Here is a 25,519-nt window from a genome sequence, read left to right as displayed (position 1 = left end):
TCTCTCTTTCCATTGCTTCGCAGACCTCTGTTTGTCAATCACGTCTCATTGCACCTTCACCTCACTGAGAATGCCAGCTAATAGTACTTTGTTGTGGCAGGCTCAAAACTTTTTTTTGATTACGACTTTGAGTTTCTCAAAAAGTAAAGAGACCTTTTCTTAAAATGTCTAGGAAGCTGGTGGCTAACTGTAAGCTACGTTCTCATGGTTTTAAACAGACATGCTCGCTTATTGTTGCCATTTTTAATCATGTCTTTTTTAATGAAAGCACAGTAAAACAGAGTTTTATTTTTTTCTTTGAGCATGCTTGTGTCTTTGTGCTGTCAGCACAGTCTGGAAGGAGATTTTCTTTTCTCAAAAGTTGCTCTTTCATACCTAAGGAGACTAAATTGAGTTTTTCTTAGATAGATCTTAGTTATTCATCAACCCCGTCTCAGATGTTTCAAGTAAAATTTCCTGGGAAAAATAAAAATTGGCACGAAACTCAATTGTTGACATGCTGTGCAGCAAGCGATGGAGCTGTACAATTACTGTTGATGATAGCATGGCTCAGATGGTATTGGAAAATTTGATGAGAAATGTTTGAGTTTATAGCAAAATCTTAATAATAGCCTTGGCTTGAATGCCAACTTTGCTTTGTTAAGATCTCTTCTGAATGTAAAATTACTAATTTTTTTTATATTTAGGTATTATAGGGATGGTTTCCCGGACAGGGTTTAGATTAATCCAGGACTAGGCCTTATTAATATTAGGTAATTTAAGAAGTTTTTACAAACATACCTTACAAAAAAAAACACTACAGGTGTGCAGCTTAAGACAAAATAATGTCAACTACAAATGTTAAAATTGAACAGGACATGGTGTTTTTAAATTAAAGCAGCTCAAACCTGCAATTTTAGTCTGGGACTAGGATAAACCCTGTCCTGGAAACCGCGCCATAATAATATTATAAGTCTCAGTTTGTCCTGCATATCTATCAATAATGTCCAGAGGAAACATATATTGCGAAAATTTAGTTTTACAAACACTGAAAAATGTTTATGGTAATTAATTTTTGATTAAATCATTATCTTTCTAAATCATTTTGATTGCAAATATAATTTTCAGCCTTTGGCAGGGTGTCATTAAGAAAGAGAGATTAGTAAATAGACTTATTTGCATTAATAATTGTGTTTTCTTATAATGTAATTACATTTTGTGTACATTACCTCTTATACCAAATGACACCAAAATATATGAAATATATATTTATATTCCTTCTTAACCAGCAGTATGATAATGGGTGATTCATGGGTGTGGTACTGTACTTGTGATATCTTGCTCTTATGTCTTAGAAGACAGGGCTTCCGTATTCACAGAAGCAGGAGAGAAGAGATAAGCTGAGTGCATCCCCCACATTAATTGAGAATGATGGAGAGAGGGAGAGAAGAATGAAAGGGGAAAGACAAGGAATGATAACCTGGACTTGCCTTCATGCATTCATTGAGAGTATTAAAGAGAGGGAGAACAGGAAGGAATGTGGTGTCTTTGCTGAAATGCCGCTCGTGTCGATAAGTCACTGACTTTGATTGACTGCCTTGTTTAGATAGCTTCTGTTCTCCTGCTGGAGCAAAGATTTCTTCCTAATTCTTTGGTAAAACACATAAGGAAATAATCATTTTGCCTCAAGCTGTTACTTTAAGCTCAGGGGTTCATGATGTAATCAATAGTAGATATCATATTGTCATAATATCAAAGGTGGGTACCCATAATATCTTAAGGGTAGTAGAGATATTATAAAGTTGTTTTTATTTATAGAAACCCTCCCTTCGCATTTTGGCCGTTTTATTAGAAATTAAAGTGTTGAAGAGGAATTCCTTACTTATATAATTTTAATTTTGCAAAATATTATGAAAATCTTTCTGTTTTTTTCATTTTATTTAGCCAGCACTTACAATGACAGGTACCTGAACTAAAACAAGGGCAATAAAAACACATTTCAACAGAAGCAATGGGCAGGTCAGTAAAGCTGGCCTCTGGACATTGGCTGGTCCTGCATTTTGACGATGGCCTCTATATTGTCATTCAGTTTGTTTCTCCATTTTTGGGGCCTCTCTGTCTCTCTATCTGCTACTGATCAGGGAAGATTGATGTCTCTGTTTGTGTCCCCAGCCCTTTCTTTATAACGGTCTTATGAGTCGGCTGCCCGGCCGATAGCGGAGGCCGATTTGAGTTATGTCCCCAGATGGCTGAAACAGGCCGAGCCGATGGGTTTTCACCCACCCTTAGCCTCCGCCAAAAACAAAGAAATCAAGACAAAAAAGTAGAGAAAATGGGCACGAAATGAAATATCGGCAGCAAGATGGCCGCCAGGCACCTTTACAGTGTGTTGCTTCAAATGTTTTGTTTTCTACATCAAATAAGGATAGAGGGGCTTGTTGTATCAAAACAACTCCTTGAATTAAATGTAAATCAGCCTTGGTGGTCTCTTTAACTTATATGACATTTTGGACAAGTGGGATGCATCTTGCCATTTTTCAAGTGAGCTCTACAACATACGGGCTATTTCAGGATGCCACATAATTCAGGAAGTTTGTGTGACCCTGTTTTCCATTTTCCGTTGGCCTCTTGGTAAGATTTCTGCCTCCCTTTATAGAGTAGCTGCACTTTTGTCTGTGTATATATTGTGCACGTATGCACAAACATTCAGGCCTTGGAGTGAGAAGGTGTGAATCTCTGCCAGTTTTAGTTTGTGATGAATAAGTGGTGTGCGCATACGCTTTGTGTGTGGTCATAATTTTTGTACTGTACAGTGCCAGATAATTGTGCGGCCAATGCATGCCCATGTGTCTATGTGAGTATGTGTGCAGTCGTCTGTGTATATCTCTGTCTCAGAGATGCCATTGTTTAGCCTCTGGAGGTTTCATTAAGGCCTTGGTGTTCTGAGGTAAAAAGTCATTCATCTCTCCTGTTGCAAAGTGCCAGCACAATTCTTTCTCTCTCTCTCTCACTCCCCTCTTCCACTCCCTCCGTCCCTTCCCAGCATGCACCACTCTGAGATGGGAAATAAAAAGAGGGATCAGACAGACCACTATGGCCTGTTTGATGTGTGGCAGACTGACTTGTCTAATGAACCCAACGTCTTGCCTCCACGTTTTTCCAAACGCTCATTAATTAGCCCTGTCAAAACTCCCCCCCGCCCCTTTTTTTTCTGGGTGGGGAGATGGCTTCAAGAGCTTGAGTGGGATACCGTTAATTAAAAATATATCAGATAAAGACCCGCGAGTGCTAATCGTGATTGCGTTAACCCTTGGTTACTGACAGCGAGAGCTGAACCGAGCCGTCCAAAGCTAGATGATCCCCTTTGTCCTAAAGTTACGACGCATTGAAGTTTCCGAGGCCGGCAAAGAGAGAAACAGCTTTGATTTAATTGCATATGTCCCATTATCCCTTCCCTAACGAGAAGACTTGACAGCGCTTTCAAATGTTTTCGTGAGCGGAGACTGTGTTTTATGAAAAGAAGTGCAGATCTCAAGTGACAGAAGCAAAAGTGTCGAGAGGAAAAGCAAAGTCAGCTCTCGAGCACCCAGGATCAGTGAGGCTTGTCTTTTCTGCCCTGGTCCAGGTTGTTCTGTGTTGGGTATCTCGGTTGTATCTGCTACACTTTTGTTCCAGCGCCAGAAGGAATATTAATAACTCGCCGCTTCTTGTTTGAGTTACAGTGTGCTGGTCACTGTCAGAAGACACACACATTTCGCTCGTCTTCATCACGATAAGAAGGCTTACGTACGCCTACTTGCCCGAGTCACTGTATCTTCCTCTCTCGTTCGTGTTAGTTTGATCGTTTAAATAATTTGGTGGTAATTGTGCTTCCTCTAAGTCTTAAGCTTGGGGTTGAGTGAGCAGTGGGACACCGGGCAGGACCAGGACTTGTTCCTGCATGTTCCTCGGCTCTCTGGAGTGGAGAGAGCTGGAGAAAATGACAAATGGGAACGGAGAGGCCAGAAGCCGGGCCAGGCCTTCCCATGCAGAACTCTAATTAATTTTGTGCTGTGTTTCAGAATGGATTGTGGTCATTCCTGTTTCTAATTTGTCATCTGTTTCATTCAGCCCCCTCCCTATCCCCCCTCTTAAGAGTAATGGTCATGCATGCGCTGTACACATGTGTTAGCATGGATCAGACACACTCAGATTTGTGGCTAATCTTCAGACGGCAGCAAGATTGGTTCATTTGCATGTGCCGCATGCGCGTGTCTGTCTGTTTGTGCGTTTAACGTGAATGCACGAAGCTGAAAGCCTCTGCGTTTAATGTCTGTGAGATATCTAATTATACACGGACTCCTGTGTAATGCCAAAAATTGACCGGTCAGTGTACAGTCATAAATGTTTAATGAAACAGGTACAATGAATTATAGACAGAAATAGCAAAAGCTTTTAAAAGGGAAAGGGAGGGGGGATCCCTTTATTTCCATGCACACCTGCTGTTTTTTGTGCTTGAATGAGGCTAATGTCACTTTAAGAAAGCTTGTCAGGCTCGGAATGAGTAAAATTAATGAATTTGATTATAGCTTTGTCTAATAGCTTGTGTATCAGCGTTTCCTGTTTTTAATCACTACTGCTAAAGCTTACAGCCCAGGGGCACGGTTTTAATTCCTCTTCTCTTCTCAAGCCCGACTAACAAAAGAGAAAGAAAAATAATAATTGTTTGGTTCAGATTTAATAACAAGCAATAAAAACCAACCAACCACGGTTTACCTCGCTCTTCTCGATCTCATTGCTGTGCTAATATTAGACATTTTTGTTCCCTTATGTTCCCTTAAGTGAATATATTGAACATTTTTCTCAGATAAATATTTCAGTTTGCTTATGAAAGGGAGAGAAGGTTGTCACATGAATATGGAATGATATTTCCTTCATGGTTCATTATCGTCCGCCGCTTTTTGTAATGACAAGCGCAGGCGATAGAATATTTACGGGAGGCTTTATTCGCCGGTCATTTACCGCAGTGGTCGTTGTGAAGGGCACCTGCTTCCTCTGTATGACCGTGATACTGTATACCTTGAGTGAGTGGAGATGACACTTGTTCAGCTAGACTTGGCAATGGCACATTTATACTTTCTCTCTTGCACATCTGCCATTCCTTCTTTTTATTGAAGTGCTTGGTATGGAGGTGAGTGTCTCTTTGTCCTTGTTTTATTTCCCCTATACACTTAAAGCGATAGTTCACCCAAAAATGAAAATTCTGTCATCATTTACTCATTCTCATGTCATGTTGTTACAAGCCTGTATGAATAGCTTTGTTCTGATGAACACACAGGGAAATATTTTGAGAAATGCTTTTAACCAAACCGATCAGAGGCCCTATTGATTTCCACAGTAGAAAAAATATTATGGAAGTCAATGGGGCCTCTAATCGGTTTGGTTATTATCGATATCGTAAATATGATTGCCAACTTTCTCACTCTGAAATACGGCACAAAACATCACCTGCCGCAGTGTATTTATGCCATTTGTCAAAATGATAACTAATCTCCTAATGAAATATTAATTTATAACTCTTATGCCTTGGCAACATACAATAGGTTTATTAATAGTTTAATTAAACGTTCATCAGGTACTTTTAACACAGTCCTTTAATTGAACCTTTAGTATCTGCCAAAAACGAAACAATTGTGAGTCCCGCACTAAGAGTTAAAAACGTTATACCCTTCCTGTTTGACAAACTAAACTAACATTGATTCTGTGAGCTGTAGTTTCAACATCAAATACTTACATGCTGTAAATCAGAAGCGTAAGAATTTCCTAGCAAAGTTGGAAATGCCTTGGGGACTTTCAGATTTTGGTGTTTTAGGCAGGCCTGATAAGCGATCTCTTCAGAATTGAGAGACCGAACTTTGTAACTATGCAGATCTTATACTTGCACAAACAGCTAAATAACCAACTATATGGAAAAGAAAACATGAAATCGTATCATTTGACCCTCTTAAACGTATACTGATTGTGCTTGAGCAGGTCGGAGATCATCCTGCTGCTGCTTGTGATGCCTCAATAACTGACCGGTAAATGACATCAAAGTACCACAAGAGTTTTTCAATAGCAGTCTCCTCTGTATGATTTCTCAAATCGCTCTCGCAGGATTTTGATGTTATCTGCCTCTCGGTTCTTGTGGCGCCACATGAAGTCGAAAAAAGTGGTTAGATCAGCGGATGATAAATTAGGCTGAAATTACGGGACGTCCTGGCTAATATGGGACAGTTGGCAACCCTAATCGTAAGCGATATTTGATTACTTAGAATGAAAATCCTAGAAGTGCAGAGCATACAAACTCCAATTCTGTTGTCATTGTCACCCAGTTCAAAATAATCACACGTTATGTAATTCTCTATAATGCAAGTAAATTGCTTGTATAGGCGACTAAATCTTCACTCTTGATGACTAAATAATGTCTAATATTAGTCATTGTCTAATAAATTATTAGATTTTACTCACCATTTTGTGTGTTAGAGGCTACAGTAAGTATAAGTTTAGCTTTAGTATAACTTTTAGTATTTTTACTCAGTGACTGTTCAATGTTCACAATGTTCAGTCGCTGTCGAGAGATAAGAGCGCTGCTTTAAATACACGGAAAGCGAGAGAGTCTTGCATACCACGCAGAATCGACAAGCTACATGTAAACCACATTCCTTGTATTTCCCTGTCAATATTACGGAGTTCATTTGGAATAAGGAAGCAGAAGGAACTCATTGGCCGGCACATGTATTATGTCTTTGTTTTGATTTTAGCAAATTAGTTTGAGGAAACTCTGGAAAAAAGGGGACATATCATGAAAATCTGACTGTTTCCATGTTTAAAGGCGGAGTCCACGATGTTTGAAAAACGGTTTGGAAAAGGAGACGGGCCGACTACCAAAACACACTTATAGCCAATCAAATCAAATCAAATGCCGGGTTGCGTATGTGTGGGGCGGGTCTATCAACAGAAGGTCCAGATTCTATTGGGGTAGGGGCGTGTTTGTTTAGGTGATTTCAAATATCAACATTGGCTTTCAAACATCGTGGACTCCGCCTTTAAGTGCTATAATTGGGTCCCCATTACATACGTTCCCTTACATGGAAATCATCGCGTTTTGTCCCTATATTGTCTCAGACAACGACATGTTTGTCCTGTGGTGGATATTTTATATGCGTTTTGACATTAAGGGGTGAGCTGTTGGTTGCAATTTGCAATCTCATGACTAGATGCTGCTAAAATTTACACACACCACTTTTAAGCACCACCATCAGTCTCAAGTTCAGTTAAAATGCCAAATATGCATTCATACACTTTTATTATATAAATAGCTGTGCCTTTTCTCAAAGATATGGTGATTTAGAAGAATAAATATAAATTTTAAAATCTTCTATACCAATATCTCCACTTCGATACCAGTTTCTAAATGATACTTTATTTGATACCAATTTTATGAAATCCATTTTAGCAAAATTACATTACACATAACCTCAAATAAACTTTGGCTTTATTTTTCTAAATGTATTTATTTGTTTATTTTGTCTACTTTTTTACATACTCAAAGACTCTCATGAGCCACTGCACAGAAGTACACATGTAACAAACACAATAAATCTGTGTGAATAGTTTTTATTAAAGTTCAAATTGTTTTCACTGCAAAATTTTAAGTCTGTATGTGAAGCTCCCTGCTGCATACTTAAGATCTCAGCAGTTTTACTTACAAAAAATAACACGTCTGCTTTTTCAAGAGACAGACCAATAATATCAGTGATATCATTTATCCTTTTTTTCAGATTTTGGTTTTGTTTGTTTGTTTTCAACTTTAGCCTTACCTGTTGGAGTTCCTTTATAAGTAGTTTTGGATGAGGGCTTGTGTGGTGGGTGTGTTGAAGAAGGCTTCGTGTAACAACACAGAAAAGATGACTGCACCGGCTTGATCTTCTTATAGTCGAAGACTGTAAGTAACTTTCTACTTTTTCAGTTTCTTCCATGTATGTTTACCGTCTTGTACTGTAAGCATTTTTGTTGCTGCAAATAATTGCATCAAGCGCAGTTGGTATTGAGTATGACAAGTACCGCGATAGTGATTCAAAAGCATACAACGCTGTCAACAGATGTTTGATGTCAGATCTTGCTGTGTTGCAAAAAGTCAAGCACACATTGACGAGATTAACCCTTTAGGTTTCAAAATTTGGAATTGAATGAAAATAAAAATTTGATACTCGATGGTCAAAGTATTGAACTCGATTCCCAGCCCTAGTCATGATCCCTTTAATATCAGATCTAAGAGATTACTAGTCAGTATAAACCAATAGATTATCAAAAACTGTTCATGTTTATCACATGTACTGTATGTGCAAAGTTTTATTTCCCTATACAGTACATTCTCAATAACTAAGGCCCCTATTACTTAATCCTCCCACCTGATATGTTAACATCATCCTAATCTTAGGTTCACATATAGTTAGAGTTCAAGTAAAATAACTTCAAAAACGTTTTCATCATAGCTTTTGGCCTTTTTAGCTCAATGTACTCAAAATCATACATGTGACCTTCCCCTTTATTTCACTCTTTATATAGACCGGCACACTTTAAAGCATGACACTTTTGCAGGAGTGCTTTCTGAAACATCGGTGAGCTTTCTTTGTCCTCGATGCCTCCCACCTGCCTCTCTCCAATGCAATATTTGCTTCTCTCAACCTGGGACATGAGCCTACCTCAATCCTCAGGGTCAGTGTGTTTTTGTGTGAGCGTGAACGTGGGAAGATAGGAAAGTGTGTAGGCACAAATGTCAAAGGTGTCTCTGTGAAAAGAAGAGCTAAAGTGGAAGTAGATGGGTGCTTGTGGAAGGTGACGTGTGCGTGCGCGTGTGTGTGTGTGTCTCAGTAAGTGCACATACATCACTCACATACCCCATCCCACAAAAATGCCATCTGACATCTCCCTGTCTGATTATGTGGGCACTTTACGGGCATAAATATTAATGCCACTCCATTTTATTCACGTTGTTGGCCTTTCACTGTGATGAGGCAGTCTGCTGTTTAAAATGGTATTTGTGTGAGCGTGTGTGTGTGTTTGCCAAGATGTGTGTTGACCTGTCTCTGTAACTCAACTGGTAAAGCTAAACTCATGGGTTCGATGCCTGGAAAATGCACATGTATAGCACTAATGTTTGGTCTGAGTGCCGGTACATTTAGGTACATTAAATTGCTGAATGCATAATGTATTCAATTTAGTGCAGTACATGAGAAAGCCTGTTCATTGGAAAAATAACACCATAGAGTAAAAAACTACCTCTTAGGCGTGGAAAAGAGATTAGAGATGATCTGAGGTTTTTGAAACACTGATTTTGGTAATCTGCAAAAGAGCAGTGAAATGTGCATTCAGCCAGTAAGACACTACTAAGAAAGAACCAGATAAGAAAGTTAAGGGTGAAAATAAGACAACTGCAAGCAGACAGAGGGATTATTGGAGGCATTTTGCTCTCAGAAGGTGGAAACCTCTCAATATTTCTTAGACTTTAAGTATTTATTAAGGACCAGTAGACTGCTCTGTGAGCTTTAACTTCTTAGGCAAACAACTAAAAGCTCTTCCAGTACAGGAAATGTGTAATACTTATATATGGAAGTCTGTGAGAAAGGTACTGTATCTTGTGACACATACTAAAGAGCTCAATTATTTGTATTGGCATCCAATGTATTTGTATTGGATGTTAAAATCCAAATAGAGATAAAAGTAAAAGGAAGCATTATATCACAATAGATGTACAGTAAACTAAAGATAAGCAATTACAATATTATTGTTTTGTGACTTGGATATTTGATATAGTTCCCTAAATCAATAAAATGAGCACAAATAACACCATGTCCTCACTGGGAATAACAGATGCGTCATACAGCAACAGCTTGGTGTGTGTATGAACTCCAAGGAATATTCCAATTTTTAATATTTTTTCAATCATTTACTCACCCTATGTCATCCAAGATGTTTATGTCTTTCTTTGTTTAGTCGAGAAGAAATTAAGTTTTTTGAGGATAACATTGCAGGATTTTCTTCATATAATGGTTTACAGTTTCAGTTTCAGTGCAACTTCAAAGGGTATTATCTAGCATAACAATATTCATTTTCGCTGCCACAAAAAAAACAAAAACCTTTAAAATGTTTGTCTTGTAATAGCCGTGTGATGCGTCAGCGTCACCTTACGTATTACGTAATCATGGCGAAAGACCACGCATTACGCATATGAAACTACCGCTCTAGTGTTTACAAATGTGGAGGAAGAGGACCGTTCCGACGTTGTTGTATGTGTAATGATACCATTTAATATCGTTACACATACATCATCATCAGTTTATTGTTTAAAGTGGTCTGCAAGTGTGCATTTCAAATATGCACCACATGACCACAGACTGTAAAAAAATATGGACGTAGTGTCGGGGACGTCACCCATTGGTTTGTGAAGATCGTTTTTGAAGCTTAAAGTAGGCGTTGCCTGCCATCGCCATCTTGGCTGCGCGTCACCGCGAATTACTCGCGAATAATCGAAAATGGGTAAAGAGGCGGGACATGGGTGAAGCTGAGGTGGCTGGTTGCTCATACCATGCCCACCTATCGTGATTCCAGTGACAGCGGTGGCTAGGGATGCTCCGATCGATCGGCCGCCGATCGGTATCGGCCGATAATGGCATTAAATGACTCGATCGGTGCTCGCTAAATCTGCCGATCTCATAAACCGATCTTTCTGTTTACTTTTGTCATCAAAAGGATCCTGAATGCGGTTGCAATTAAAGACATTTTTTACGTAGCGCGAGCATGTTTACAACCTGTTGCTCATGTGCAGCGTGTAGATTTGTGTGTCTCTCTTTGCCTTTACAGAGATATGCGTATGAGGACGCGCTCCGGTAAACAGCGCGAGGCGTCTTCACATCCCCATCAAACAGCGTATACAACACATATCTATCACGGACAATTGCATCCTCATGCCAAAAGTTTCTTATTTGCATGCGTCTTAAAGTTTTGAGTGTTTAAACTTTTATTTTCCTCACAGCTGCTTGTCTGCGTTCAGCCGCCGCCCACACACAGCAGCCTGTCATCAGTGCACGTGAACAGAGCGATCTCTCTCTCACGTCTTAAAGCTGCAGTAACCTAATTCATTTCTCAATAAAATCACTCTCTGCTCTTGACTAAAGAATTTTTATACTTCATACGAATGCGTGTATATTTAATTAATACAGTCTGTGAAGTGTTTTATTTTCAGTACTTTTAGGAGACATAAGCCTTTTTAAAGCCATATTAAATTTCTCTTTGCAGAATAAATATTTGTTGTGCTTATTTATTTAAGTCTCTATTAAAACAATAATATACCTAATTACTGCAAGTAATATAACAAAGGCAACATCCGTGGTATTATTTTATTTAGAAAGATTGTAACAGTTACAGTCATCAAAGAGCTTGCATATCAGCTTTAAAAAAATCGGAATCGGTATCGGCCGATCACGAAGAGTACAAATCGGTGATCGGTATCGGCTGCAAAAATCCTGATCGGAGCATCCCTAGCGGTGGCAGTTCACCCCTCAAATTTAGCTATACATACCAAAAGCAATTTTTGTACCAGGCTGTAAACATATTATTTACTGCTGTAAAGTTGGGCATTTTAACATGGAGGTCTATGGGAATTGACTCACTTTTGGAGCCAGTCTCAAGCTGCCAGTCGATGAATTGCAGTCACTTCTGTATTGGCTTCATCAGACAGATCGGAAGGTTGCCCCTCGTGCATGACCTTTGACGTGATTACACAATATGTAAGGTTGCGCTTGCTCGTCACACGGCTATTACAAGACAAGAAGTTGTGGTTTAAAAGTATTTATTTCTTATTTTTTTGCGAAAATGATGATCAGTTAAGACCCTTATGCCTCGGTTGGGATCATATTGAGGCTGTTTACACTTGGCATTAACATGTGTTTTCGTCGATCGGATCACAAGTGGACGCCGTTAATGCCAGGTGTAAACAGTGTTCAAAACGTTTTGAGCTCGTCCACTTTCGACCACTTTCAACCACATCCAGAGGTGGTCGAAACCACTTTCGATCGGATCGCTTTGGAGTTGCGGAACGCACATGTGGTTGAATGCGTTCGAACAGCCACACGCGACCGCCTTCTCTCCGCCCATTTATCTAATCTGAGGTATTAAACACAAGTTTTACGTCTTTTTTGACTTCTGGCGTGAACATTCGGTGAACAGCGCTATTTTTAGCCTTTCATTGACAAAACGAAGCGGCTGATCTCCGTAGTTTCGTTTTGAAAGCGTGTGAAAGTTGCGCGATCCTATTTCATCAATTGCGCTGAAAATTCAAAGAAAGCTCTTACATACTCATGTACAAAACACTGTGCAGCATGTTAACTTGCTAAACAAGCAGTGGACTCCGACATAATATTAGTTTGCGTCCATATTAACTCATCATTACTCCCGCTCGCGTTTTAATGACAGCAGAGAGACTCGCCCACCGTCTCACAGACCACCCCTCATAGTATTCAGCACAGAAGCGGTCGAAAGTGGACAAAAGAGACGGATTTAAATACCAGGTGTAAACGTGATGTGTCTCTCTCGTCCACTTGTGATCCGATCGACGAAAACACATCTCAATACCAAGTGTAAACAGCCCCTTAGAGAACTTTGAAGGTGCAATTTTAACGGCATTGAAACTGTAAACTGTTAAGGTCGACTAAAGTCCATTATATGGAGAAAAATCCTGGAATTCTTCTCGACTGAACAAAAAAAGACATAAACATCTTGAATGGCATGGGGGTAAGTAAATTATCTATATTTTTTATGAAAGTGGAGAGTTCCTTTAAAGCAGTCTGGTTTCCTCTGAAATTGTTAAAATAAAACAAAAAATTGTCTAATGTTAAATGAGAAGGGAACAAGAGCAAGATCATGAAACCTTTGTCAACAAAACCTCTCTCTTAGTTGTCCACAAAGATTATACACAGCTTGTAAATACACTTCGATCAAATATGACACAGAGCCAAAGCCTTGTGAGGATTCCCAGTTCCTGTGGAGATGTGTTATGGTCAGAATGACCTTTCTCCTTTTTCTCCTGCTCTCAGTGGAGGGATGGAGTAATGCTTTCTTGCACTCTGTGCAATAAAATAGTTGTGACTTTAGGAGACAGGTGAGACCATGAGGAAGTATACATGTGGGACAGTGAACAGCTCTACCACCGGGGGGCACCAATAACAACTATTTTAATTCATAGCTGTGAATATATTGGTGGAGTTTGTGTTGATCTGCCTTTTTGCTCATTATTGTTTGTTGCGTGTATTTTTGAAGGGAAAACAAAAAACAATTCATTGAGTTTATATTAAACATGGTGTAACATTGGTGTAAGTTTGGGACAGGACTGTAGCTAATGGTAGTCAGGGAGACTTCTTAAAAACCTGTTTTTGTTGTTTGCGCAGATCTATTTGGTGCTGCTAATTGTTTGTGGCTTATAGATGACAACATAACAAAAGCTTGCACATCAGCTCAAAATGGGTGATTGAGTAAGAAAACTAACAGGGCATAAGTTTATATTATAATATACACATTTTTGTTTATTTTTGTCTGCTAGTATCAGCAAGTGAGGAAAGTAAAAAAAATTTCAACAGCTACCTCAGGTATTGTCCCTATTGCACATTTTGGAAAAAAAATTTAAAATTTTTGGCTGTTGCCATCATAAGCTTGATTTTATGTGACATTCTTTACCCTCAATATTTATTTTCCTTTATTTAAAAAAGTAGTTTTTTGTTGTACTGTAAATGTTCCAATTTGGACAGAGATTGTGCCATTTTCAAAAAGTTTAGTTAAATGTTCATCTTATATATTTTGGTTGCATTTGTAAGTTGTAAAATGTAACTGCTTAACTCTTTCGCTGCCATTGACGAGATATCTCGTCAATCAAGAGAAAACGCTTCCCCGCCAATGATGAGTATTTCCGTCTTTCCGCAATACCGCTGTTGCCCTTCCGCAACTTTTTAAACCCGTTTTTTTTTTTTTTTTTGAAAGCAGAGGGTCTGTTCTTTCATTTGGTATATTGTATGTTTATATATTTGAAGAAGAACATTTTCTGGAAGGCATTAAACTTTTGTGAAAATCATGAAAAACGCTGGCGCTGGCTGGCAACTTTTTTTAAAAACGTTAGCGGGGAAAGAGTTAACTAGGACCATAATATAAAAATATTGATAAATTAATCGACTTGTAATTGCATCGAACAAGTGTTTGATATATCAGCAAATATTGCGTCGTTGGCTGAGAAAATCGATATTGTACCGTAACGTAATGAACTGTTCGATTGACACCCCTTCATATGATTCTTATTTTTCTAGCTTAAAGGGACACATCACTTTTTTTGAAAATAGGCTTATTTTCCTGCTAGAGTTAAATATTTGATATTTACCCTTTTGGAATCCATTCAGCCGATCTCCGGGTCTGGTGTTACCACTTTTAGCATAGCTTAGCATAATTCATTGAATCTGATTAGACCATTAGCATCGCACAAAAAATGACCAAAGAGTTTAGGATATTTTTCCTATTTAAAACTTGAGTGTGTTGCTAATTGTCTAATCAAATTCAAGGAATTATGCTAAGCTTTGCTAAAAGTGGTACCGCCAGACCCTGAGATTGGCTGAATGTATTCCAAAATGGTAAAACTCTTGGGGAGCTTAAAAAATTAGACCATTTAAAAAAAATGTAGTGTCCCTTTAACAGGCAATCAGTTTTCTAAGAAGTGATGTGACTTTGATAAAAAAAAAATTGTGACAAAATTTTTCTGTTATGAGCCTACATTAAATATTGAAGAATAAACTAAAGTAAAGGTCGTAAGAAGTGCACCATCTCTGATCTCAGGAGCCAGTTTGCTGTGTGCAGCATTCTCATACATGCATTTGAAAGGTGTGTTGCCACCATAGACCGTAAAAAAACTTGGACGTAGTGTCCGTGACCTCACCCATTGGTTTGTGAAGATCGCTTTTGAAGCTTAAAGTAGGCGTTGCCTGTCGTCGCCATCTTGGCCGCGGGTCCCCGCGAATTACTCGCGGAAAACCGAAAATGGGTAAAGAGGCGGGACATGGGTGAAGCTTAGGTGAAACCACGCCCGACTAGCGCGAGTAGTGGCTGTTCAACCGACACTCAAGCGGCCACGCCCTTAATTATGCAGAAGTTTAAGGCTTAATATAATCTAAACGGATGAGTTACAAAAAAATTCACCCCCCTCACAGTTGTCATGAAGGGCAAAATTAGATATATAGGCCAAAAACACTTTTTGTACCAGGCTGTAAACATATTATTTTCTACTGTAAAGTTGGCCATTTTTAACATGGGAGTCTATGGGAATTGACTCCCTTTTGGAGCCAGCCTCAAGCGGCAAGTCGATGAATTGCAGTTTAAGTCACTTCCGTGTTGGCTTCATTAGAGAGATCGGAAGGTTGCCCCTCGGTTGCCACACTTGGTTCATTTCAGCGGTCTTGAAGGGATTTTAAAGAATTGTAACACCCCAAACAATCTCAGATGTCAGGAAGTGCACAGGGTGTAGTACTATACAGTATAGAAATGCACTGAATAGAGAGATATGATTAAATAGGATGATAGATTTTAAACATTTAAACAATGTTGTATCTACTAAGACTTAGCACAAGGGGAGTCCATTCATGGTGCAGGTGTTTCTGTATATGTCCTGAGATTTTATATATTTTTTTGCTAGTCAGCTCTTTACTGAACTGCTAAAGTATTGAATTGGCCAAAAGCGTTTAATTTATTCTAAATTCGATATTAATCCCTCTGCTGTATTTTGTAGGGCACTCAAATCAGCACCAAACTACAGAAGTGGCAGTCGGGAAAGCTACTAAAACGAATAGAGTGGACACATATTTGTGCCAAGCTTTTACCTTTGAACGGACATGAAAGGAACATAGCAAATGACTAATGCTTAAATAACTGCATTTTAAAGGAAGACCACCTCTGTGAAAGAAGTGTTTTGACCACCCCTGACCCAGGCTTTCCCCTGTGGCAGTCTTGTAGCCTTCTCTGCAGGTCAACCTCTCCTCTGAAGACCATCTGTGAAGCTTCTCCCTCCATTCATTAAAACTGTCCACGGAGGCTTGGTATTTTTGGGACTGCCTCTCTTTGTCTTGATCCCCTTTGCTAGTATGGGATCATGGGACACAACATATTGCAGGTCTGAAACTCTTTCTCTTCCTCTCTGTTTGTCTTTTCCTACCATTGTTCCTCTGAGCAACGGACTTTATTCTCATGTGTCTTCTCCTACCACATGCAGGCCTATTGCGGAGAAACAAAATGACCCTGACACCATTGCATGTTCTTGCAGACTGTTGTTAGTGAAAACCCGATTGATTAAGCCCCCGTTTTCTTGGCATGCCAAAGCGTGGGATTTGTTTTGTAAGTCATAAAGCAATATAGGAAAGGGCTTTGGAGAGACCGAGGCATAACAGAATTGAATATACTTCTCTGGAATGCCCTGGGTTATCAGACTCATTAATCTATATGTCATGGGCAGTGGATGAATAATTGTGTGTGGAATTTATCTGCCAACATGATGCGGAGTTGCTCGTCGTCTACCCCTTGTGTCTGCATCCTACGCTTTGTGCTTGGCCCTTTAATTATTGTATGCTTTGTCTTTGCCGTCCTTAGTCTTCAGGGGAAACGAGGTCTGAAATATGCTATTGCTGCATTCAGAAGGACACCATATCCTTTGCGTGACACTGATGATTACCAAAAACATGTTCGTTTTACTGTCTACAAACCAAAATGTACAATTTTGGATTAAAAAAAATATATTTTGCCTATGTTACCTTATAACAAGCCGTAGTTGCCATTTGTACAGTGATGTATTTTTATGGTGATGCATTACTTTGTATACACTATGGTCCTATATGATTATTTATTACACATATTTAAAATCTTATGAAGTCATCATGGCACCCCTCCAAAATACATCCCACCATGCTAAAGGATACTAGCATGACACCATTTTTAAATAAATCATTTACAACATATTGTAACCGCTGATGAGGTTCAGAAAAAACATTTAGTGGAAAATACAGAGCCAACGTGTCAATGGCTTTCAGGCTGCATCTTGCAAACATCTCCCCCAACATTTGTAAGCGCCTCCTTGTCTTTGATAGTTCTTCTTTGTTACCTGATGCATGGTTTTAAAAGATGAAAAGAGATGGGAAAACATCAAAACACAAACAACAAAGTTGTTGACAATAAAAAGGGAGGGGGAAGACATAACAAACATTGTTTAGGTCTTTTGTGTCTTGCACAACCAAAAGGGAATGGGGGAATGAGAGAGAGACTAAGAGAGCGAGAGAGAATCAGTCAGGCTCAGTTTCTCATGTTTCCTCAGAAGTGAGAAGAACAAAGTGAGAGGAAGTCTTTTGAGATAAACCTCTCTGTTGTGTAGAGGAGTGGGCCAGGCTTGGAGATAATGACTCATTTGACATTTGTAACAGGAGTTAACGTGTCAATAAGAAATGCAAAAGTAAACATATATGTAAACCGAGTCAGAATGAGCAAATTTTCACATTTTTATTATTTTATTTTTTGTTATTTTATATTTTTTTTATATTCCCTTTATAAAAAAAACAATGTATGATTTGTTGGAATCTGGCAAAAATGACAGAGCTACACCTGTTTGAAATTGAGTCAAAAAAGTTGAAGATTACCTGAAGCTAACCTCTTCACCCTTGTTAAAGGTGCAGTGTGTAAATTTTAGTGGCATCTTGTGGTGAGGTTGTGAATTGCAACCAACGGCTCAATCCACTGCTCACCTCTTGCTTTTGAAACACATAGAAAAGCTACGGTAGCCGCCACCGAAAAACATGTCATCGTTGGAGACAACTTAGTAAAAAAGTTTGTCTGTTAAGGGCTTCTGTAGAAACATGGCGGCACAAAATGGCGGCTTCCATGTAAGGGGACCCTCTGTGTATGTAGATAAAATGTCTCATTCTAAGGTAATAAACACATAACGGTTGATTATAAAAAGGTCTTTATACACCTCTGATAATATAGTTTTGTATATTATTTTGCATTTCTGTCTAGAGATCCTTCTAAAAATTACACACTGGACCTTTAACATGCAGTTTTTATTTTCAGAGTATTCATACATAGCCCAAATGCAGAGCACAAATGATGAACTCACATACTGTCCACTATTTTAATTTACATACATAAAAAAAAAATCCCGGTACCAATTTCTGTACTAATGCAAAACACAAAAACATGCTAATTAAACACAATTTTATTTATAAAGTTACTGTAAACAACCAATATAAATAATAATACAGAAGCATTGTCACTCTGTATTTACTTTACATTTATACATCAAGTATAAAATGTATTTGTTGCTGAAAGGTTTCATCAGCTGTTGTCTGTTGGGATCTTTCATGCTGATGAACATCTTCTTTAGTCTGCTGCTTTAAAAGACAAAAACCATAAACTTTAATAAGACAACTGGTTGAACATGGATGCATATACAACATTAGATGACTGGCACTATCATATTACATTTAAAAAAAAAAACTGATTTAAGTACCTGCATATTAAAGATAAAATGACAAACATTGTTAGTCATAGATTTATTATTTTCTAACAAACAAATTTTGTATATGCATGTCTTCAAAAAGCCTCTGCTGTAATTATTTTACCTCCATGTACAAGTTTTTAAAGCATTAAATAGTTAATAAGGACACCCGACAGCATGAGAATTAGTCCCGCTGGTACTATACTAGCCATTAAGTTCACAAACGGGGGTTTATTTCAATCCAATATTAACATAAAAATATAACAGTCATAATGCAAACGCAAGCAAAACTGAAGCTTACCTACTTGAACTGTATCCAGATGTTTGCCTTTAATGTGTTTCCTTGTTTTATCACAACACTTGCTTTTTCTTTCTGTGATCTGCCTTAAATCTTCACATCTTTAAAGATTTTGTGGAGTGCAGGGACCCCGCATTAGCATTTGTGTCTTTTTGTTACATCTATGAAAAGTTTCTGACTGACAACCTGTCACAGCAGGTTCAGGATAGACCTGGTTCTGTGGTGGTTTCGGTACTTAAAAAAATGGTACAGATGTCTTTTTTTTTATTGACAATTTTATTTTTTAAAACCGACTTGGTACCGAAGACACTACATGGACCCATACTCTGTTAAAAAAAAGTAGTATACCACCACTTTAATACGATTATACTAACAGCGACATGAATAATTTATCGAAGTATTGTGTTAACATGAGGTAAATTATAATCGCAATATTGCCAAAATCCCATTATAATTGTATTATGAGGGTGCATGTAAACATGGTCATTGAGACAGACCGCTTTAACTCAGTCCCCGCCATTGAGGGTTGAGTCATTGATTAAGAGAAAATGCTTCCCTGTCATTGACGAGTTTTTCTGGCAATCCATGTTTCCGCTATTATCCAACAGGTGGCACTCATACCCAACTTTAAAAACCAGGAAGCAACCCTTTAGGTCAAACATTAAGAACTCCATGTATGTTTTGATCATTGCTCTGAATCTGATCTCTATTAAAGTCCTTTACAAAAATGCAATTATCTCAGTTATTTTTGAAGAACCTACCTATATTTGAGAGCTGATGCATTTTTTTTTTTTTTGAAAACGGGGTATGTTCCTTTATTTTATATATTTATATATTTTCTGGAAGGCATTAAACTTTTGTGAAAATCAAAAAAAACTGCTGGCACTGGATGGCAACTTAAAAAGAAAAAACGTTAGCGGGGAAAGGGTTAAGATCTACTGTAATGCAAGGATCCAATATAATGATACAGATTATAATTTTTTCCAACCATTTAACCGAACATTCACTTATATTTTTAAAAACTGTAATTCTGTATAGACAATTTCAAATGATGTTAACACTACTGGTCCAGAAACACTTCCTGTTTCAGTTTGTGACTTTTTTTTATTTTTTATTTCACATCTATCATTATCTTTAAGATGTTTGTTTGTTTAACTTCAGATAATTCAGTTCTATATGTTTTGTTGGTTTATTTTATCCCAACGTTTATCTAGTGTTAAAAAACTGAAACAGGAACCAGTGTTGTTTACATCTTTTGAAATGGTGTATATATGTGTATTTATACAGAATGCAGACGCTTCGGATTTTTGGGTTGTGTGGCTTTTAATAACTTTTTTTTTTAACATTAATCGGGTCTCAAACTTTATCTCTCTTAATAACTTTTATTATAAACCCTTTTGCTTGATGTTAAATGAGACACTCGCATTCAACAAAATAATCACAAGACACTAAATTAACACTAAACTCTGATAATACATGAGATTAAGCAAGTATCTGGCAAACGTGAGCGTCTCTTTCATCATAAACCCCTCCAAAGCATCTGCAGCAGGCAGGATTTTGACATGACACATGATGCACATGACGGAATAAATACATGTTTTGAACAGCTTCGCATTATGCGCCCTCGGAAAAGAAGTCACAGGCCGCCACTGGGGCTTAATGTGTATGAAAATCTCAATTTCGACCAAAATCGACATTTATACTTTCTTTCGCCTGTAGCTCAAAATTAGACCGTGCACATTTTGACTCATTTAGACAGCACTTGTCACATGTATGTATTTGTATATAAATATAGATATAACCACAGCATTTACTTTTAAAAAAGAAAGAAGAAAAACAGCTGATTCATCTTATTTTGCGTTTAATTTTCAGCACACTTATTTATCTCACCTCAATGTAACCTGTGCCTGTTTCAAATACCCATAATGCTCAGCGTTGCATTTATTCTTTACCGCTGGTGAAAACCTGAGAAGTAGGTGCAGAGGCAACCAGGTCAACCTTCAGATGTCCCGCTCTAGCTCAGCCTCTGTCCCCCAGACAAAGCGAAAGAAGCAGTGGGCTGATGTATTTTAAAAAGATCCCCTGACCTATAGGTGCATGGCTGAGTCTCTACTTAATGGACAAGCCATAGTTTTAGAATGTGCTTTGTGTAGCAGATTTCTACCAATGCGATATTACATTTAAAGGACACCCACATATTCACTTGTGCCTATGGAGGCAACAGAGGGCATTTATGTCAGTCCAAGGTTTCAGCCAAGGTGTTGTGGGTAATTTCAGTTCACCTTGGCAAGCCCCTGAGCAAAACAGAAAAGACAGAAAAAGCTGAAAAATGGAGGTCAGAAAATACAGGTGGTAAAGGGGTAATGAAATGTGTAAATGTGTTGGTGTGACAAGTGTTGGTGTGAGAACAACGAGGTACAGTACTGTGTGAAAGTCTTAAGCACATTAGGTAGTTTGTAGACTTACAATGCATTTAAGCTAATACGTATTATAATGTGTTTTCACTGGGAATCAAACTCATGATCTTTGCACTGCTAACGCAATGCTCTATTAGTTGTATGAATACTTGTGTTGTTTCGAAAGCAAAGGTTGGCCATATCAAATGTTGATATAGTTTTACTAAGAGGTCTAATATCTGCTTAATCTATCAAGAATAAAAGGGTGATATCATGCAGGTAAAAGAAACCTGATTTGATATCAGTTTAAAAGTGCTTCTCTAAACTGCTTCCCAGTCTGTGGAAATCCATCAAACAATCAGCAGGAAGTTTGTACTGTAATGATTGCTGAATTTAGCCTTGAAATACTTAATATCCATTTTAAAATGACCACAGTGGCAAACTGCAATTTATCTCTCTGTTAACACCGAGTCCATTCTAAAGAATATTCCATTTCTCAAAAAATGCCACTCGCCCCTTATTACTTTTCTCATGGTGTGTATCATTTTGTCACATAATTTGACACCCACAGTTTTATTTTAAACAATGTAAAAATGTCATTCTGAGTGAACTCCATGCGACACTATTAAATGAAGACGTATCTACGAAGCAAACAATCGTTCATATACAAACATCTGGCATTTGGGGACTGATCTCTCTCATTGTTGAGTTCCATTCTTATAATCACAAATTTCCACCCTTAAACCCAAGATCTAGTCCCTGGGCTCTTCAGTATGCGAGAGAGCCAGGGGGCCGTTTAGGGTGTGGGCGGGGTAAGGCCAGAGCCTTTTCAAGCCCCGGGGTGTGTCTCCGCTGTTTATGATGTGCTCGTAATTAAGCGTGTGCTGGGCTGGCATTGAAGTGGACACAGAGGAACTGTAAGGGTTGCAGGAAGATAAATGAGGCCAGCCGATGTAATATCTCTGGACTTATGGGACTGCCCCTCCGTTGAAGACTGTCAGGAGTGATTATTAATGTATGATATCCCCACCACTGTAATGAGCGTGTTAAAGCAAAGAGCGCAAACGCACATTTGTACATATACCACACACACACATACACACATGTGCATATGTTGTTTATGGGCCTGAACAGTTTGACGTGCAAATAAAAGCCTGGACCACAGTCCCCGTTTTGTCAGTATAAACACGGCTGTCATAATACATGATACGCACGATAAGAATAAATTCATAATAGCATTCATTGCTATATTGAATCAATTAACGTCTTTTAGAATTAGCTAAATACATTAGCATCATGCTTTTAGCATCGCTAATTCTTTTTGCCTGTAGCATAATACAATTTTAGCCAATTGTTCTTGTCCTCATTTGATTGAAAGTTGTGTTTTCTAACCAAGCATAAACCATAGAAAAAAACATAACATGTAAGTAAAACAGTCATGTTGGAATTATTGTGGCAAATATTGCTGAAGCCATTTGAACGGTAATATGACAAATTGTTAACTATTCTACTACAACAACAATAATATAATTGCTGCTGTTATATACGTATATTCAGTATAGGTTGGTTCCAAAATGCGGTAAACGCCTTTTTTTTACACCAAAATCAGTATTGTGTCCGAGCCGATGGTGTAGTGGACAGTGCCCCGACATATGGTGCAAACGCACTTCGTGACCCGAGTTTGAATCCCGGCTCGAGGTCCTTTGCCAATCCCATACCCCTCTCTCCTCCCTGTACTTTCCTGTCGTCTCTTAATTACTTACTGTCTATCGATCAAAGACAAAATGCCCCCCAAAAAATCAGTATTGTATCAGGTCACTGTTTTATATATATACGTTTCTATTGTGTATATACGTTTCACACAATAGTGATATTTATTTCTCTATCCAGTTAAAGTCTGTTAAAAGTCAATTCAGAGTATTGTTTCTAAACATTATAAATGTTACAAATTGCTGAAACAAATTAAAAAGACTGAACTATATTGTACTGAATTGTGAAGTTAGACAGTTTTTCTTGAGTTTTGGATTTTTTGGGGCAGGCATAAAATTATGGCTCAATAACGCACTGGAGCCCTCGAGAATGGCCCTGCCCTTATCAAAATCGCGAGCATCTATTCGGGTTGTAGGTGTATTTGAAAGTTGATAGAGACGGCAGCTTTCCCGCGAGTGGGTGTGGTTTCATAGTGGGCACGCCCCTCCCCCCAACGTTTGAGAGCAGAAAATCATGCTTATTTTTCCAAATTTTGGCTGGGCGGCTAATAACTAATTTTTCAGTGATGTGACAAACTCAGAACACATATTTAATATCGCTTAAAGGCGGGGTGCATGATCTATGAAAGCCAATGTTGACATTTGAAATCACCTAAACAAACAGGCCCCTACCCTAATAGAATCTGGACCTTCTTTTGATAGACCCGCCCCACACATACGCAACCCAGGCAACGCTGTCGTTTAGACATGCCTCTTACTGCTGACTGGCTACAAGTGTGTTTTGGTACTCGGCCCGGCTCCCTTTTCCAAAGTGTTTTTTATAAATCATATACCCCACCTTTAATTAAAGATGCAATTTGTATTATCTGCACCGCTAGATGGCGCCAGATGAAATCAATAACAATGACGTTGTTTAATGACGCTCTAAAGCAGCGTGGAATTATGGGACTTGTAGTCTTTAACTCAACCGCTGATGGCCATCAATCAGACGCGAACGAGAAATCACGTTGACGGGTAAGGTAATCGAGTCTTATAAATGTTGCGTTTGATGACATCGTTTATTTCATTATGTAAGTTTATATGTGATGTTCAAAACGAAATTGTTAGTCATAGATGTTACAGTATATTAATCCAAATTCGATGGTTAATACAGCACAGAATTAAGTTTTCAACTTACAATCTACAATGATTTTTCACATATTGTATTGACAGTACAAATCTTATTGTGAAGTGTCTTAAAATGACCATTTATATTGCTGTACAATACCTCTTGATGTGCATATCGTCCGCGGGAAGACGCGCTGATTACAGTCTACACACTAATGTTGTGATCAATATAATAGCATACGTTTTTTGAAGGGTTACGAATCAAAACAATTCACCCATCGCATAAAACACAAGCAGGATCAGAATCTGTGTCTAGTTAAATGTTGTCGCGAAGCTCTCTCCATCCAGATAATGCAACAACAAATTGATCCTTATTCTTTCTCTCGTTTTGTTCCAAACTCTTCTTGGGTCGTTTGGTTGGCCCGTATGCTTACGGGAGCTGTCTTTGCTGACATAACCAGCGGCAGACGGTAAATAATAATCCATAAGTCCATAATCAAGCGCGTAGCCCGACAGGCGCTAACGCATAGTTCCGCATTTGTCCACGACACTGGCTGCGTCCGAAAACTGAAGGCAGTGACTTGTTGCCTCGCTGCCTCATGAGGAAATGACTTCGGAGGCATGAAGGCAGCTCAGAGAAAGGCTTTCAGACGCACTTCAAAGGCAGCGTGTTTGAAATATAAACAGAGAGCGCCTTTGTGATAACTAATCACATATTTAAAAACTACAATACTAATTTCTCGCTAGAAATGTAATTAAAATGTATAAAAAGTGAAAATATACCTTTATTTACACTAAATTTGTGCTCCAGTCGCTTCCTTGGCCGCCATTTTATTTTTTGGACTCGACCACTGTGTCATGTGGTTTTTATGTCACTAAAGGCGGTGACAAAGGGTCACATGGATATTAACGTCATTGACAGGAGACTGCACTGCCCCGTGTCAATGTTTTGAATGGAAATTTTCTCACGGTTTACAAGTAGTTGAAAACATTACAGATATTGATAGTTATCAGCTGGACAAAATATATAACACTGGCCTAGTGGTTTTTGGACATTTTACTGCAAATATCTTACAAATTGCACCTTTAATATAATTTGTAATTTATTTGAAAATGCAAGATTTTTGAGCCTCAGTTTCTAGTTTTCTAACCCAGGTTGAAACACAAAAGTCAAGCTGTCCTGGCATGCTATGGTTTTAAAATGCACTTTAAAAGAAAGTCTTAAAGTATACTTTAAAGTCTTAAAGTATCTTTAAAAGAAAGTCTTAAAGATTTCCTACACTGTCACGGTAGGAAATCCTCTGTTTCCTCCGTGTCATGTGTGTGTGTGTGTTTGTTTGTTCACTCACCTCTGCCATGTGCTCGTTTGATTAAGTGTTGTCACCTGTGTATGATTGCCTCGCTCCAGCTGGTCCTCATTACCCATCAGCTACATATACTCACT

General features: G+C 38.4%; 1 protein-coding gene across 5 annotated transcripts in view; it reads left to right on the top strand.

Moving 5' to 3' along the window:
* Positions 1-25,519, top strand: part of tshz3b (teashirt zinc finger homeobox 3b) — a 350,078-nt gene that overhangs the window by 9,639 nt on the left and 314,920 nt on the right. For 3 of the 5 annotated variants that reach the window (XM_055208409.2, XM_055208417.2, XM_055208443.2), the window contains one exon: positions 7,782-7,945. The gene's annotated coding sequence lies outside the window, so the exon portion shown is untranslated. The remainder of the gene's footprint in view (positions 1-7,781; positions 7,946-25,519) is intronic. The other 2 variants (XM_055208427.2, XM_055208450.2) reach the window with 1 other exon arrangement.

This window comes from Misgurnus anguillicaudatus, chromosome 21, assembly GCF_027580225.2.
Source record: "Misgurnus anguillicaudatus chromosome 21, ASM2758022v2, whole genome shotgun sequence".
Taxonomy (NCBI): domain Eukaryota; kingdom Metazoa; phylum Chordata; class Actinopteri; order Cypriniformes; family Cobitidae; genus Misgurnus; species Misgurnus anguillicaudatus.
Note: the sequence above shows the minus strand (reverse complement) of the source record. Positions and strands in the feature narration are given on the sequence as shown.